We start from the raw sequence: 14,854 nt of genomic DNA on the forward strand, positions 1-14,854 counted from the left end.
ATGTCAATGTTTCTGGTGAGCATGACACGAGCTCCTTCTGCAATTTTCAGCGTGTCTGGTAACTCGTTTTTACCTCCTTTCAATGGTCTGTCTTGAAGTGCCATTCTGCCAGTTCTAGGATCTTTTCTATAATCATCTGCATGGATGTCAATGATATGAGTATGGAGCAGAGCCAGTGTTGAAGAGTTGTGTGCATCCACTTCTTTATTAGTTGCAAAAATGTGCAACGCATCAGTCGGACAAAGGGCTGGTTCAGTTATGGCTTGTGACAACAAATCTCTATCTGCTTCGCAAAGCTCATCCAACTTTCCTTTCACACGAATTCTGTTCAACATCTCAGCAAAGACAACATCATCTTTCTGACGCATAATCTCAGTCAGAGTGATCATTTGGAAATGCTCCCGCCACAGGTCGATCTCAGACGGGTCGTGCACACAGAGAGGTTTAGACTGTCGCACTGGGGGTAGCTGATAGAAGTCTCCAACAGCAATGACTGACATGCCTCCAAAGGGTCTCCGAGTCCCTTTGATCTGTTTGAGTCTTGCATCTACATATGCAAAGAGATGTCTTGACACCATAGACACTTCGTCAATGACGATTATTTCAGCATTCAAAAGTTCTGATCTGACTTCATCCAGCTGATTGCCAAGTCCCTGAATGGGAGGTTTTAAGCTTCTAGGCAGCTTGAGAAGAGAATGCAGTGTTGTTCCAGAAATGTTAAATGCTGCAGTCCCAGTGAAAGCAGTTAACAGGACAGTGGGTTTTGATATGTCAACGTCGTCTGCGTATCTGGGCACTTTGCTCAGTATCTTAGATGCTTCTGAGTAGATGCATTTGATAAGATGTGATTTTCCTGTTCCAGCACCACCATTAATATAAAAGAAAAACTGCTCTGGATTTAGAGCACAGACTCTTTTAATGCACCAGTCTCTAACTGCATAAAATATGCAGGCTTGCTTCTTATTCAGATTCTGAAACATCTGACGTAACAATGTGGGATCAATAGCAGGGGGTTCCCTGATGGCTCTGACTTCTGTTGAAGCATCAGCCTGACGGCTGTAGTCGGGCACATCTTCCTGTTCATTTTCATTGTCTCGCTCTCTTTCTTGTTCAACAAGTGGCAACCTTACGAGATCTGATTCAGGTGCCAGATTACACCATTCGTCAGTCACACCTCTGTTCTGCTCATATTCCTCAACAGCGCTCTCGATCTCCTCACTGTTTTTCTCATATTTTTCTCTGTTTCTTTTGACAATGTGTTGCACGTACTCAAGACGGTCAGTACCTGGTAGCTGTACACAGCCAGCACCATAGAAAGCCTGATAGGTTGGCAACGATGGTGTTTTCAGTTCGTGGTCTGAACGATGAGGAAGGTAAAGTTTAAGCAGTCTTCCGTAATATTGCTCTGGATGTTTTTCTTGTGAGCAGCGGTGAAATCTGATGATAGCAGGCTTATCGTTTTTGCGCCTTTGCACAAATCCTATCTCATTGAGAAGGGGCAAAACATCTTTACCTTTTGTCTGTTGGCCATAGACAATCCTGCAAGTAGCAGCAAAGTCTGCCATGCACATCTCCTCAAACTCTGGTGTTTCAGGTCTGGCTTTGTATTTGTCATTCAAAGATGTCATCCAAACATTGGAAGACTCGGGTGTTGTGTTGTCCAGAACTGACAGGGGACGACTCATTTTCACAGGATTATCATCTGTTGGTATGAATATTACAGCACGTGAACATTGCTTCATGTGAAGACCACATGCACGAGCAACGCACTCCTGTGCACTGATCTCTCGCTTCTTTGAATATGCCTGCATGACGGCTCTCATTTCATCGCACTCATTTACACTGTCCTTATGGGAGTTCTCAATGACAGTTTTCAGGTACTCAGATAGCCCGCCCTCTTTTTTTGATATATATTTCATTAAATAATTTGCAGCGCCGAAAGCATCTAAAACAAAGCTTATGTCGATATTACTGTTCCAGGCTTCAAGCAGATGTGGATTATAGCCGTTTATCCAAGAGTCTTTTGGATCACGCTTTAGTATGATCGTACTCCTTGTGTTCATTTTATTCAGGTATCTCTCATATTCTGCATGTGTCAACTTGCATCTTGCCAAGAGCTGCTCTAAACTCATGGAAGCAGTTTCAGGCTCATTCAGCAGCTGGTTCAGTGGTCTGAGCTTGTTCTTTGCTGTTTCTACTTCCAGTGCATCATCCTCACTGGGTCTTGTGATCATTGTCTCATTGCAGGGTGGTTTAGGAAAACCAAAACGGCACCCGGAGCTTAAACTCCTAAAGCACGTCTTTGTGTGGTTCTTACTATGTTTTTGCACTTCTGTTACTTTCTTGTACAGTTCAGGTTGTTTATGTGGATCAGGCAGCTGAGCTGTGATGTATTTGTTTATAAAATCCACAACAGTTTGCTCATCATCCTCCTCAAACACAGGAGCACCTTCTACCCACAGGAGACAGTGTATGTGTGGGCTTCCTCTGTGCTGAAACTCAACTCTGTAAAAGTAGTCAATGACTTTGCCAAGTGGCTCTGCAGGAGATAAGAGTAAATCTCTGAATAATGCTTCAACTCTCTTGTCAAACATGCGCATTGTTGTGACAGGATTGCTTCTCAGGATGTCACACTTTGCCGACCAGTCGAGTCCTTCAAAATTGACTTGTTCACCTTGCTGCCTTGTTATTGCCTCAATCACTTCAGGCCAGCGCATTTCAGCAGCTGAAAATGTGCAAAAGAACGTGGGAGTTCCCAACTGTCTGATCATGGCAAAAAGATCTCTTGTTGTTTTCTCCCAATAGGCTGGGGTTCCTCTCAGAGGCTGCATGAATCTCACTGCATCTTTATTTCGCACCAGTTTCTCCACCTCATGTTTATCTTGTAACATGCCTGAAGTTATTTTTCTCCCATCTCTGGTCAGAGGCTTTGCCTTCCTTAACTGTATTGTCATGCTGGAAGTAGCCAAGTGTATTTCAGTCACAAACTGTGCAAAGAACAAATAGTTTGTGTCTTTGGCAAAACGATCATCAATGCAGAAAAGTCTTGATTTGAAATACCCACTGGGGGATACTTTGATCAGCCTTCTTTCATCAAGTGTGTTTTGGCCTGTAGGAAACTGCACAGGGAAGGCCATGGCCTCCAGTTTAGGTGTTTTGAAAAAACTTATTGGATTGTTTCTCTCTGCAGGAGCAACAGAGTAGATTCCTTCACTGAAACATAATATCTCCTCAGCCACATCAGGGGGCTGCAAACAGGACTCGAGTGCAAAACCACCATTAGTCAGTCCATCTGCTTGCTCTGAATCATCTCTCATCTGTTCATGTGATTGTTCACCATCACAGGGTAACATGTCAATGTCCTGTTCATTTTTATTTTGTGCTTCACTCAGTGCATTTTTCTCACAGCTGTCAATTTCCATTAAATCAGCCTCATCATAATCGTCCTCATTCATGTTTTCATCATCATCCTCCTCCTCATCTTCATCAGGAAGTGTTGGATCACAGAGCTCAGGATCATCTCTGATGGTCACATCCTTATACTGTGGATGAATCTGCTTGAGTTTATGCAGTGCTTGCACAAGTTTAGACCAGCTTACAGTCTGAAACAGCTGATGACCTTTGTAAGACAAGCGTCTCTTCAGTTTTACTCTCATCACCTGAGAATTAATTCTCAATCGAGGTAGTGCTTCAACAGTTTCCTGTACCTCTGATGGGACACAGACCACATTCCCTCTAATTGCTCTCTGTCTGCCTTTGGGAAGAGGAATAATCTTGGCAAATGGTATGCACTTGGCTATGAGATGTCTCTCCAGTATGTTGAGATCAGACAGTTCAGCTGGAATATCAGCAAGCTCCAGTTTATTGGCAGCAGCAAGTGCTGGCATGGATCCATTTTTAAGATGATTGTGGCAGGTGTGACAAATCCACTCTCTCTTTCTCTCATCAGGCACATTGCACTGCTCATTTCTGCAGTTTTCATCACAAACATGAACAAACCTTCCTGTCAAACATGTTGCAACCACATGTGGGTTTTTCACATAATTTGACCTTCTGCAGGGTCGCACTTGGTTTGGAAATGAAGCCTTGAAGCATACAGTACATGGGTATGATGGTCCAGCTTTGATTTGTGATTTGAACACAGATATGGCCTCGTTGATCACACTGTTGTCACTCTCTTGGGTTTGTCTGTTCACCCATCTGTATTTCCTTTTTATTTTCATTGCACATCTCATGTTGTGCATAATCCTAAATGCAAGATTACTTTGATACCTGTCTCGCATTAGTTGTTTCATCAGTTGTCTGTGTCTCTCTCTGAATGCGTTGTCACGTGCATAACGCTGAGTCACTCGAGATCTCTGTCTCTCTCTGACTTCTGGGTTTTCTCGATACCTTTTAGTGGTGTAGCTTTTTTTCTCCTCTCTGAAATCAGTATTCTCATAGTAACGTCTTTTAATATATTGTTTTTGTTTTTGTCTAACTTTAGCATTCTCACAGTAACGTCTTTTAACATACTGTTGTTGTTTCTGTCTGAATTCTGCATTCTCACAGTAACGTCTTTTAACATACTGTTGTTGTTTCTGTCTGAATTCAGCATTCTCACAGTAACGTCTTTTAACATACTGTTGTTGTTTCTGTCTGAATTCAGCATTCTCACAGTAACGTCTTTTAACATACTGTTGTTGTTTCTGTCTGAATTCAGCATTCTCACAGTAACGTCTTTTAACATACTGTTGTTGTTTCTTTCTGAATTCTGCATTCTCACAGTAACGTCTTTTAACATACTGTTGTTGTTTCTGTCTAAATTCTGCATTCTCATGGTAACATCTTTTAATGTATTGTTGATGTTTCTGTCTAACTTCAGGATTGTTTTTATATGCCTCGCTTGTGCAAGATTTTTTCTTTTCTTTGTACTCTTTGTTTGAAGCATACTTTTGTCGTTCTTTCCTTTTTTGGTTTTCTTTTCTCTGATTTCTGGGTTTCTCTGATGCCATTGATCTTCTTTTCATTTTGTGCCTTTGTTGTTTATTAACTTTTTTCAGTTTTTGTAAAACTATATCAGAAAGATCACAGGCAGCAACATTTGTTATTGCAGCATTTGATTGACATAAAAAAGCATCCCTTGATGGAAGGAAACTTAATTCACTGCATAGTTCTTCAGTTGGTATATTAGGAGGCTCATTCTGATCTTCATATGATGTGAACTGAGTCATGTGGACTTCTTTTTGTTTCACCAGTGCCATACAAATGGACATTTGACAAAAGATGTTCCCAGTCAGATCAGTGGTTGTGTTTCTCCTTGGAGTAGAGGAGTTTGCTTCATCAACAGTTTTATCAGAGTCAGTAGGTCCCACAGCAGTGGCAGCTGTTGGTCTGCAGACTGTGTCTGTGATAGTATCACTCAGATTGACTGTGCTCATACTGTAGAATTGCACAGGCTTCAGCTCATAGTTACAAGAAGGTGATATCTCCATCATTTCATAAGAATCTTGGATCCTCTTAATCATGTCACTGAGTAGTGTGAATTTCAGCATCACTGCTGTACCACGATTACGTGATTGTAGTGGTAAAGGAAGACCACTGGGTGTTCTGGAGTGTGGATCAAAGAAACCATATTTGCCTGATGTGGATCTGAACACTGCAATACACAATCCACTCATAATCAGTAAGGCATACTGCACATCTGACAACAGGCAGCTCAGTCCTGCTTCTAAGCTGAGAAAGGTATCTACTGCTTCCTCTGGAGGTTCTTCAAATGTCCCATACCGGGAAGACTGTGTCATGTCGACATGATACATAGACCTGCGAGCATCAACTTTGTCTGGCAGCTCATCGGTTGCCAAATGAATATTTTTAGGAAATCTTTTCTTGGCCTCTTTGTAAATCACATCACCTTTATCCAAGACCAGATTAAGGTCAGCTGCAGTCATGTTTTCATTCTCATGAAGGAATGCAAGAAATGTGAGAGAGTTACATGTGCACTGGTGGTTTCTGGAGTCTCCATATTTAGGATGTGCCTGGCTGTGAGATGCACAGACATGTGTCACAGAGGGCTGATTTTCAAGGTTCACTCTTTCTGCATGAGATGGTCGTGCCACATCACTGTGACAGCCTCTTTTCAAAGAATCAGCATAACCCACCTGTGGGGGACTTGAAACCTCATGTTGTTCATTAAATTCATGCTGCAGTCCAATCTTTATAGCATCAGCATAAGATACCTGTTGTACATGTGCAGGAACATGTTGACCTGCCTGTTTAACACTGTCAGAATTGATCTTTGCAGAAACACTGTCTTCTGCAGAGCTCTGAGGAAAATCAAACTCAGCTTGTGCACATATTGGTACACTGTGAAACTCATGGAACTTCTTCCAGCGTTGTTTTGCAGCTTGTGACTTTTTCTGCTTCCTTGGCATTTTCACACACCTGCAAGTGTTTCTTAGTCTTTAGAAAATATGTTCACAAGATAAGAGTGGCACACACCAGGAGATGTCTTTGTTTTTATATTTCAGTTTTTATTTGTCTGAAACAGTTGTCTTTCAGTTGACAGTTTGTTCATCAGTCGAGAGAATATTATGCACTCTCTTTATTGGCTTGGCACAACTTAGCAGCAAGCCCAGAATGAAAAACAGGTAGAGAGAAAATTTAGAAGAGAGAACAGACAGAGCAGGAGAGACACGGCTTGGAAATCACAATCACACCGTGAATTAGAGTTTTCTTTGTTTGTTCAGTTCGTTCTCAGGGTAGAGGCAATATATGCACTCTTTATTGCTTTAATGGCTTGGCATTTTTCAGCAGCAAGCCAAGAGTGAAAAACAGGTAGAGAGAAAATTTAGAAGAGAGAACAGACAGAGCACGAAAGACACGGCTTGGAAATCAAACCGTAGAGTTTTCTTTGTTTGTTCAGTTTGTTCATAGGTTGAGGCAAACTATGCACTCTTCGTTGCTTTATTGGCTTGGCGTTTTTCAGCAGCAAGCCAAGAGTGAAAAACAGGTAGAGAGAAAATTTAGCAGAGAGAACAGACAGAGCAGGAGAGACACGGCTTTAAATCAAACCGCAATAAGATTCTTGGTTTGGCACAATTTCGCACAAACCACAGGGTGAAATACAGATGGAAAGAAGGCAGAGACAACAGGTGGAGCAGGACAGAGGATAGAGGGATTGGGGGGTTGGGATGTGAGAGAGAAGACTGGAGATCTCGTCCTTGTTCTTCTTCTGCACACTGTGAACAAAAAACAAGAAAAAAATAATAATTTTATTAAAATTATATCACATGGTAATTGTATGAACTAATTGTGACTACTGAAAAGGATAAAACAAATATTCAAGCTAAACTGTTGTTGGCTGCCATGTGCAAAAAGTTGCATAATTGGGCACTTTTTAAAAGAATAAATATTTAATTAAATTCAGCAATAATATTTCTAAATACAAATATGATTAACTAATCACATGTAGTGTGACTACAAAAATGTACGAAAAAAATATTTTAGCCCAATTGTTAAGCTGCACTTATGTGTATTTATTATAAAATTGTGTTTAAAAGGTCTAGCACAAAGTTTGAACCCATCAAAGCTTATATTAGTCATATTTTATTTATTTTTTTTTGGTCTACTTCTCTTACAGTATGTGCACACCTACCAGGCAAAGCACAGATGTGAGTCAAGTTCCTGAAAGTGTAAGACGAGAAATAATGTTAGTTGTCTGTACAGTGTTATCAGACTAACAGAAATACAAAGCCCACACGACATGATACACTGAACTTATAGTCAGCGGGTTATATAATAATACAGCACACCAACAGAAACAGCAGCCATTTTATTCATAATTCAAACTAATTACCTGAAGTATTTCCACTTATGTAAGGCTACTGTTAGACTGTTACTAGCCTTAGCATTGCTGCTAGCGCTAGCATTCCGGCTAGCATTAGCACTTCAGTTAGTGTTAGCACTGCAGCTAGTGTTAGCATTGCAGCTAGCATTAGCAATTCTGCTAGCACTAACACTCTTACTTTTAAAACTGAGCCACAATGGCAATAATAAAGCTCATTTGTTACTTTTGTCTCACTGACCACCAAGAAATATCACAGAAATATCACAGGAATATTCTTTTTGTCAGTTAACAACTGGTAAGGCTAGTGTTAGCACTATAGCTAGCGTTAGCATTGTTGCTAGCATTAGCATTGAAGCTAGCGATAGAACTGCTGCTAACAGCAAAACGTCATAAACGTATATAAATGATAGCGAAGGTTATTCTTTTTTCTTTCTTTATCTATTCTTTGAACTCTGTTCGACTTGATGTGTGAGTTTAAATGTCAAACATCTATTTTTACCATCATAAAAGTAAAACAGTGCAGTACTGAGTATACTGTACTTACCACAGCAGAGAGCAAAGCGGAATGAGACAGTTGGTCCAGTGATGGGTTAAAAACAGATGAGGCGTTCAGGTGGTGCTTGGAAATTTGACCATCAGTTTGAACAGCAATAATGAGCATATACATGTCTGTGTGAGAGAGACATAGAAAGATAAAGGGAAAAAAATACACTAGACTAGTGTACAAATTGGTACTTTTTGCCCGAGTATAAGCGAATGAGTGACATACAGAAAAATAGGGCAACTGGAATTACATGAGCAAATAAAAAGTATTTCATCTCGAACTGTTTTGTAGGTTTTATTTTAAGACTACTTTAAGTGTGTTAGTGGGGAGATAAACTATACAGACTATAAACAGAGACATTAAATGAGATTAGATTAGTTAAACGTTAGTTAAAATGTGGAAAAATCAACTACAGACAGGTAGATGCTGTGAGCTTTAATTATCCAGTCAGAAAGAATGATTTTAAAATCATCAACTGACTCCAACTGCCCAGATATGAAAAGCCTGTGTCCCAATCACAATGCTCTACTTAGTTGGCATATACTAACTACTGACAAACTATTAATCTGTGGCAAAACCCTGTCAAATCTGTCTTATTGTACCTATTGAAAAAGTTCATCTTACTACAACTGCTTAGATGCAGTAGACATTTGTAGGTTTAATCTTGGCAGAGTGAGAGAGAGCTCGTTAAGCAGGCAGGTGTGAGCCTGGTTGCTATAGTGACTGCACCCAATGGCATACACACAGACATGCACCTCACTTTTGCTGCTTAAAATGAACAGAAAAGTCAGGCCGAAACAAATCGTTCCCAAATGAAAAGTACAGGTCGTATTGACAAAATTCTTTCACCGTGAGGGGCAGCAATGTCTAGTCTACTGAATTCTCAGTTTTCATGCCGGTGGAGTTTATTATATTGACGTGGTGACAGTGTAAAGACAGCCTGTACTTCTGGTTTTCAAACGAACCTTTTGAGCCATTTTAACATTAGAGTCTATGGAAGAGTTGGAGGGAGGAGGCTGTGCATTGGTGACATTTATGAAAGAACCATAACACCTATTAAAATAGTAAACACATTGGATGAAAGAGGACAGCGATGGCTACGTTTTGAGGGTAAAATGATGGCTGTAGAGCAAACCCTGTGGACACAGCTGCAGTTTTAAAAAAAGATTTTAAGATAAATTCCCCCCCTCCTCTCACTCTAACAGTTGAGCTGTCTCACTCTAGCGCCAACATTCCATCCCATACACACCCATTATAAACTCTGAAACGGCTGAAAAAAAGGATGAAACTTAAACTGGAACTGAAGAAAAAGTATAATAGATATTGAAAAGATAAATACAAGTTGAATAGTTGAATGTCTTGGCTTCGTTTTGAAGTTTGAATGGTGGATCTATGTCAATGTATGTGGAAGTAGTAAGAGTTTAAAGAGGAGTAAGTTGAATGAGAATTTGAAGGGTCTCTCCATTGAAATACATGGGAAATTTTTGTTGAATAAAGTTGAATAATTTTAAAAATATAAATGTTAAAAATGAGAAAAATACAAGCAGTCATGTCCAAAAGAAGAGGAATCTAATGGTGTTTGAATGGTTTTTCTAAGTTGAACGGTTTTGAAGGAGTAGGACTACAAAAAACGTACGGAATATATAATAATAATAACTAGAAAGTGCATTTTCTGAAGAAACTGCAGTGTGAATGCTTGAATCTGAATGTATGCACTGAAATGAAATAATTACTGAATTTAAGTTAAAAATGTTGAATGAGATGTAAAAATCTGAATTTTTAAACTGAAAACAAAAGTGCTGAACTGCTAAAAGCTGACAATCACAAAGAAGAAGTTGGAAAATAGCTGAAAATGTTTTAAAAGTAAATTAGAAAAACCTAAGTAATGAGAAAAAAAATTAGAGTCAGAAAACATCTCAATGAATATTAAAAGTTCATATTCTTTGAATCACTGAATGACTAAAATGTGATCCCTCCACTTGGATCCACACAGTTTAAAACGTTTACATCTCTGAGCTTTCAAAGACACGGTGTTGGAAAGAGAAGAATGATGGCGACGTTTTGAGGGTAAAATGATGGCTGTAGAGCAAACACTGTGGACACAGAAGTCGTTCAAAGAGAAGTGTTTAAGATGAATCTTGGCAGAGTGAGACAGAGCTCGTTAGGCAGGCAGGTGTGAGCCTGGTTGCTGTAGTGACTGCACCCAATGGCTCCATACAGAGGAACACAGACATGCACCTCACTTTTGCTGCTTAAAATGAACAGAAAAGTCAGCCCCAAACAAATCCTTCCCAAATGAAAAGTACAGGTCATATTGACAAAATTCTTTCACCATGAGCGGCAGCAATGTCTGGTCTACTGAATTCTCAGTTTTCATGCCTGTGGAGTTTATTATATGGATGTGGTGACAGTGGAAAGACACCATGCTCTTCTGATTTTCAAACGAACCTTCTGAGCCATTTTAACATTAGAGTCTATGGAAGAGTTGGAGGGAGGAGGCTGTGCATTGGTGACATTTATGAAAGAACCGTAACACCTAGTACAATAGTAAACACATTGGATGAAAGAGGACAGCGATGGCTACGTTTTGAGGGTAAAATCGGAGCTGTAGAGCAAACGCTGTGGACACAGCAGCAGTTTTAAAAAAGATTTTAAGATTAATTTTTTCGCTCCTCTCACTCTAGCAGTTGAGCTGTCTCACTCTAGCGCCAACATTCCGTCCCATACACACCCATTATAAACTCTGAAACGGCTGAAAAAACATCATGAAACTTAAACTGGAACTGAAGAAAAAGTATAATAGATATTGAAAAGATAAATACAAGTTGAATAGTTGAATGTCTTGTCTTCGTTTTAAAGTTTGAATGGTTGCTCTATGTCAATGTATGTGGAAGTAGTAAGAGTTTAAAAATGAGTAAGTTGAATGAGGATTTGAAGGGTCTCCCCATTGAAATACATGGGAAATTTTTGATGAAAAAAGTTGAATAAAATTAAAAATATAAATGTTAAAAATGAAAAAAATAGAAGCACACCTTTCCAAAAGAAGAGGAATCTGATGGTGTTTGAATGGTTTTTCTAAGTTGAACGGTTTTGAAGGAGATAGACGGCGAAAAACGTACGGAAAAGAAAATAATAATAAAGATTAGAAGAACAATACTGTGAATGCTTTTACAAGCATTCACACTAACTAGAAAGTGCATTTTCTGAAGAAACTGCAGTGTGAATGCTTGAATCTGAATGTATGCATTGAAATGAATTAATTGCTGAATTTAAGTTAAAAAATTTGAATGAGATGAAAAAAACAGAATTTTTAACTTGAAAACAAAAGTGCTGACCTGCTAAAACCTGATGTTTACACAGAAGAAGTTGGAAAATAGCTGAAAATGTTTAAAATGTAAATTAGAAAAAGATGAGTAATGAGAAAAGGAAATTTAGAGTCAGAAAACATCTTAATGAATATTAAAAGTTCATATTCTTTGAATCACTGAATGACTAAAATGTGATCCCTCCACTTGGATCCACACAGTTTAAAAAGTTTACATCTCTGAGCTTTCAAAGACACGGTGTTGGAAAGAGAAGAATGATGGCTACGTTTTGAGGGTAAAATGATGGCTGTAGAGCAAACACTGTGGACACAGAAGTCGTTCAAAGAGAAGTGTTTAAGATGAATCTTGGCAGAGTGAGACAGAGCTCGTTAGGCAGGCAGGTGTGAGCCTGGTTGCTGTAGTGACTGCACCCAATGGCTCCATACACAGGCACACAGACATGCACCTCACTTTTGCTGCTTAAAATGAACTGAAAAGTCAGCCCCAAACAAATTCTTCCCAAATGAAAAGTACACGTTGTATCGACAAAATTCTTTCACCGTAAGCACCAGCAATGTCTAGTCTACATAATTCTCAGTTTTCATGCCTGTGGAGTTTATTATATGGACGTGGTGACAGTGTAAAGACAGCCTGTACTTCTGATTTTCAAACGAACTTTCTTAGCCATTTTAACATTAGAGTCTATGGAAGAGTTGGATGGAGGAGGCTGTGCATCGGTGACATTTATGAAAGAACCATAACACCTATTACTATAATAAACACATTGGATGAAAGAGGACCGTGATGGCTACGTTTTGAGGGTAAAATCAGACCTGTAGAGCAAACGCTGCGGACACAGCAGCAGTTTTTAAAAAAGATTTTAAGATTAATTTTTTCGCTTCTCTCACTCTAGCAGTTGAGCTGTCTCACTCTAGCGCCAACATTCCGTCCCATACACACTCATTATAAACTCTGAAACGGGTGAAAAAACATCATGAAACTTAAACTGGAACTGAAGAAAAAGTATAATAGATATTGAAAAGATAAATACAAGTTGAATAGTTGAATGTCTTGTCTTCGTTTTAAAGTTTGAATGGTGGCTCTATGTCAACGTATGTGGAAGTAGTAAGAGTTTAAAAATGAGTAAGTTGAATGAGGATTTGAAGGGTCTCCCCATTGAAATACATGGGAAATTTTTGTTGAAAAAAGTTGAATAAAATTAAAAATATAAATATTAAAAATGAGAAAAATAGAAGCAGTCATGTCCAAAAGAAGAGGAATCTAACGGTGTTTGAATGGTTTTTCTAAGTTGAACGGTTTTGAAGGAGTAGGAGTACAAAAAACGTACGGAATATATAATAATAATAAAATAGAAGAACTAGAAAGTGCATTTTCTGAAGAAACTGCAGTGTGAATGCTTGAATCTGAATGTATGCACTGAAATGAATTAATTGATGAAATTAAGTTAAAAATGTTGAATGAGATTAAAAAAATGAATTTTTAACCTGAAAACAAAAGTGCTGAACTGCTAAAAGCTGATGTTTACACAAAGGAAGAATTTGGAAAATAGCTGAACATTAGAAAAAGATGAGTATTGACAAAAGAAAATTTAGAGTCAGAAAACCTCTGAATTAATATTAAAAGTTTATAGTCTTCTAATCACTTAAAAAGTGGAATTATGTATTATAAATCTCCAATTCATTAAAAAAAATAACTTATTAAAAATAAATGTAAAAACAAATTTGTTGAAATGAACTTAAAAGATGAACAAACATTCTGGAGAAAATACAAACTTTAATATGCAGCATAATGTTTTTCAGACATATTGTGTATATTATGTTTAATAGTATTATATACATCAATTTGTTTTGTATGTCATAAAAAAATAACATAAAAATCTTAAGTCATATTTTACAGCTCCTTTCTGAAAATGATTGGTAGAATAAATAAAAATAACTAAATTAAATAACTAAATAAAAATATTAAGCAACGTATGAAATACATGAAAACTTTTAAAACCACAACCCTGAACCTTTAAATTGTGTTGGTTTCTTAGAACATGGCTGAACAGCTGTTTCTATCAGTCTTCTTAATCTACTGATCTGTCTACACATCTTTTTATTACTCATTCTTTTTTGTGTTTTAATGTAAACAGAGTCCACACAGTGGTAAAAGAGAACTGTATAGAGATTTTTGAGTAAATTCAAATGAAAGCCTAAGGTGGTGACACAGTTTAACACATACAAATAATCAAATAAACACATTAGTCCTTTTTGTGAACATGGATAAATAAGTATCAATAGTTTACAGCATTGTTCAGCCATGCCACTAAATGCTTTTTTACACAGTGTTTTAACCTGGGCTCAGACACAAAGTCCCAAATTTAGTTATCTCAGTAAGTCCCTGCCTTTGAGTTGTGTTTATGACTAATTATTATACACAAGGCTTTATCCATCTGAACTCTAAGGACACAAATATAAAAAAACCTATACTTACCAGCTGATACCCCACACTACACACTAGTTGTGCCATGTGACCTGAAACTTTGGTAAAAACTCATCATAATCATTCTGTTAACACTGTTTTGTTTTTTTTAAAATACTGTTTGTTTTGCTGTTCAGCAGTTTAAAATGTTTTAGATTGGATTACATGGAATGAATTTGAGTTCTCTTGGGGGTTTTGTGTGTGTTTTGTTCTTAGCAAATTTTTTTTCCATACTGTTGAATTCCAGTTACCACATTTCTGGTCATATGACATCCCGAGTGCCCACTTGAAAAAATCCCCACAGTTAATTCAACACTAAAACAAATAAAAATATGTTAAATAAATAAATAAAGGTTTGCTCTGTGTTGAAATAGTAAATAAGCATACACTGTACAGAGCTCTAATAATGAAAACAATCCTTTAGCCTGTTGATCAGAGAGAGGCAGTCATTATGTCCATTTAAAACCTGTAATCAAAGAGCACAACGTTTCTGTGAAACTATAAAGTCCCAGATGATCCTCATCATGTCCAGTGACTTCAGAGTGGATCCTCCCTGTCATCCAGCCAGTGTTTGATGTGTGGCAAGCAGCACAGACGCAGGATAGCTGAGGCCTTGAAAGAAGAGCAGAAAACAGGAACATATGTAGTTGTAAATGTAAATATCAGTGATACTTGTCTTGTCAAAGGGAATAA

General features: G+C 38.1%; 1 protein-coding gene and 1 long non-coding RNA gene across 3 annotated transcripts in view; one reads left to right on the forward strand and one right to left on the reverse strand.

The window, feature by feature from the left end:
• The window catches only part of LOC148100578 (L-selectin-like), a 79,806-nt gene that overhangs the window by 49,831 nt on the left and 15,121 nt on the right, over positions 1 to 14,854 (forward strand). The window lies entirely within an intron of this gene.
• LOC148100580 (uncharacterized) lies at positions 6,468 to 9,059 on the reverse strand. Of its 2 annotated transcripts, XR_015719745.1 has the most exons (4): positions 8,975 to 9,059; positions 8,373 to 8,497; positions 7,637 to 7,665; positions 6,468 to 7,220 (listed from the first exon to the last, which is right to left on the reverse strand). It is a non-coding gene; the product is annotated as an uncharacterized LOC148100580 (long non-coding RNA). The 2 variants fall into 2 exon arrangements; XR_015719744.1 differs by lacking the exon at positions 8,975 to 9,059 and having other exon boundaries at positions 6,471 to 7,220; positions 8,373 to 8,803.

The sequence above is a fragment of the Neolamprologus brichardi genome, chromosome 11, assembly GCF_056152115.1.
Source record: "Neolamprologus brichardi isolate AB-2024 chromosome 11, ASM5615211v1, whole genome shotgun sequence".
NCBI lineage: Eukaryota > Metazoa > Chordata > Actinopteri > Cichliformes > Cichlidae > Neolamprologus > Neolamprologus brichardi.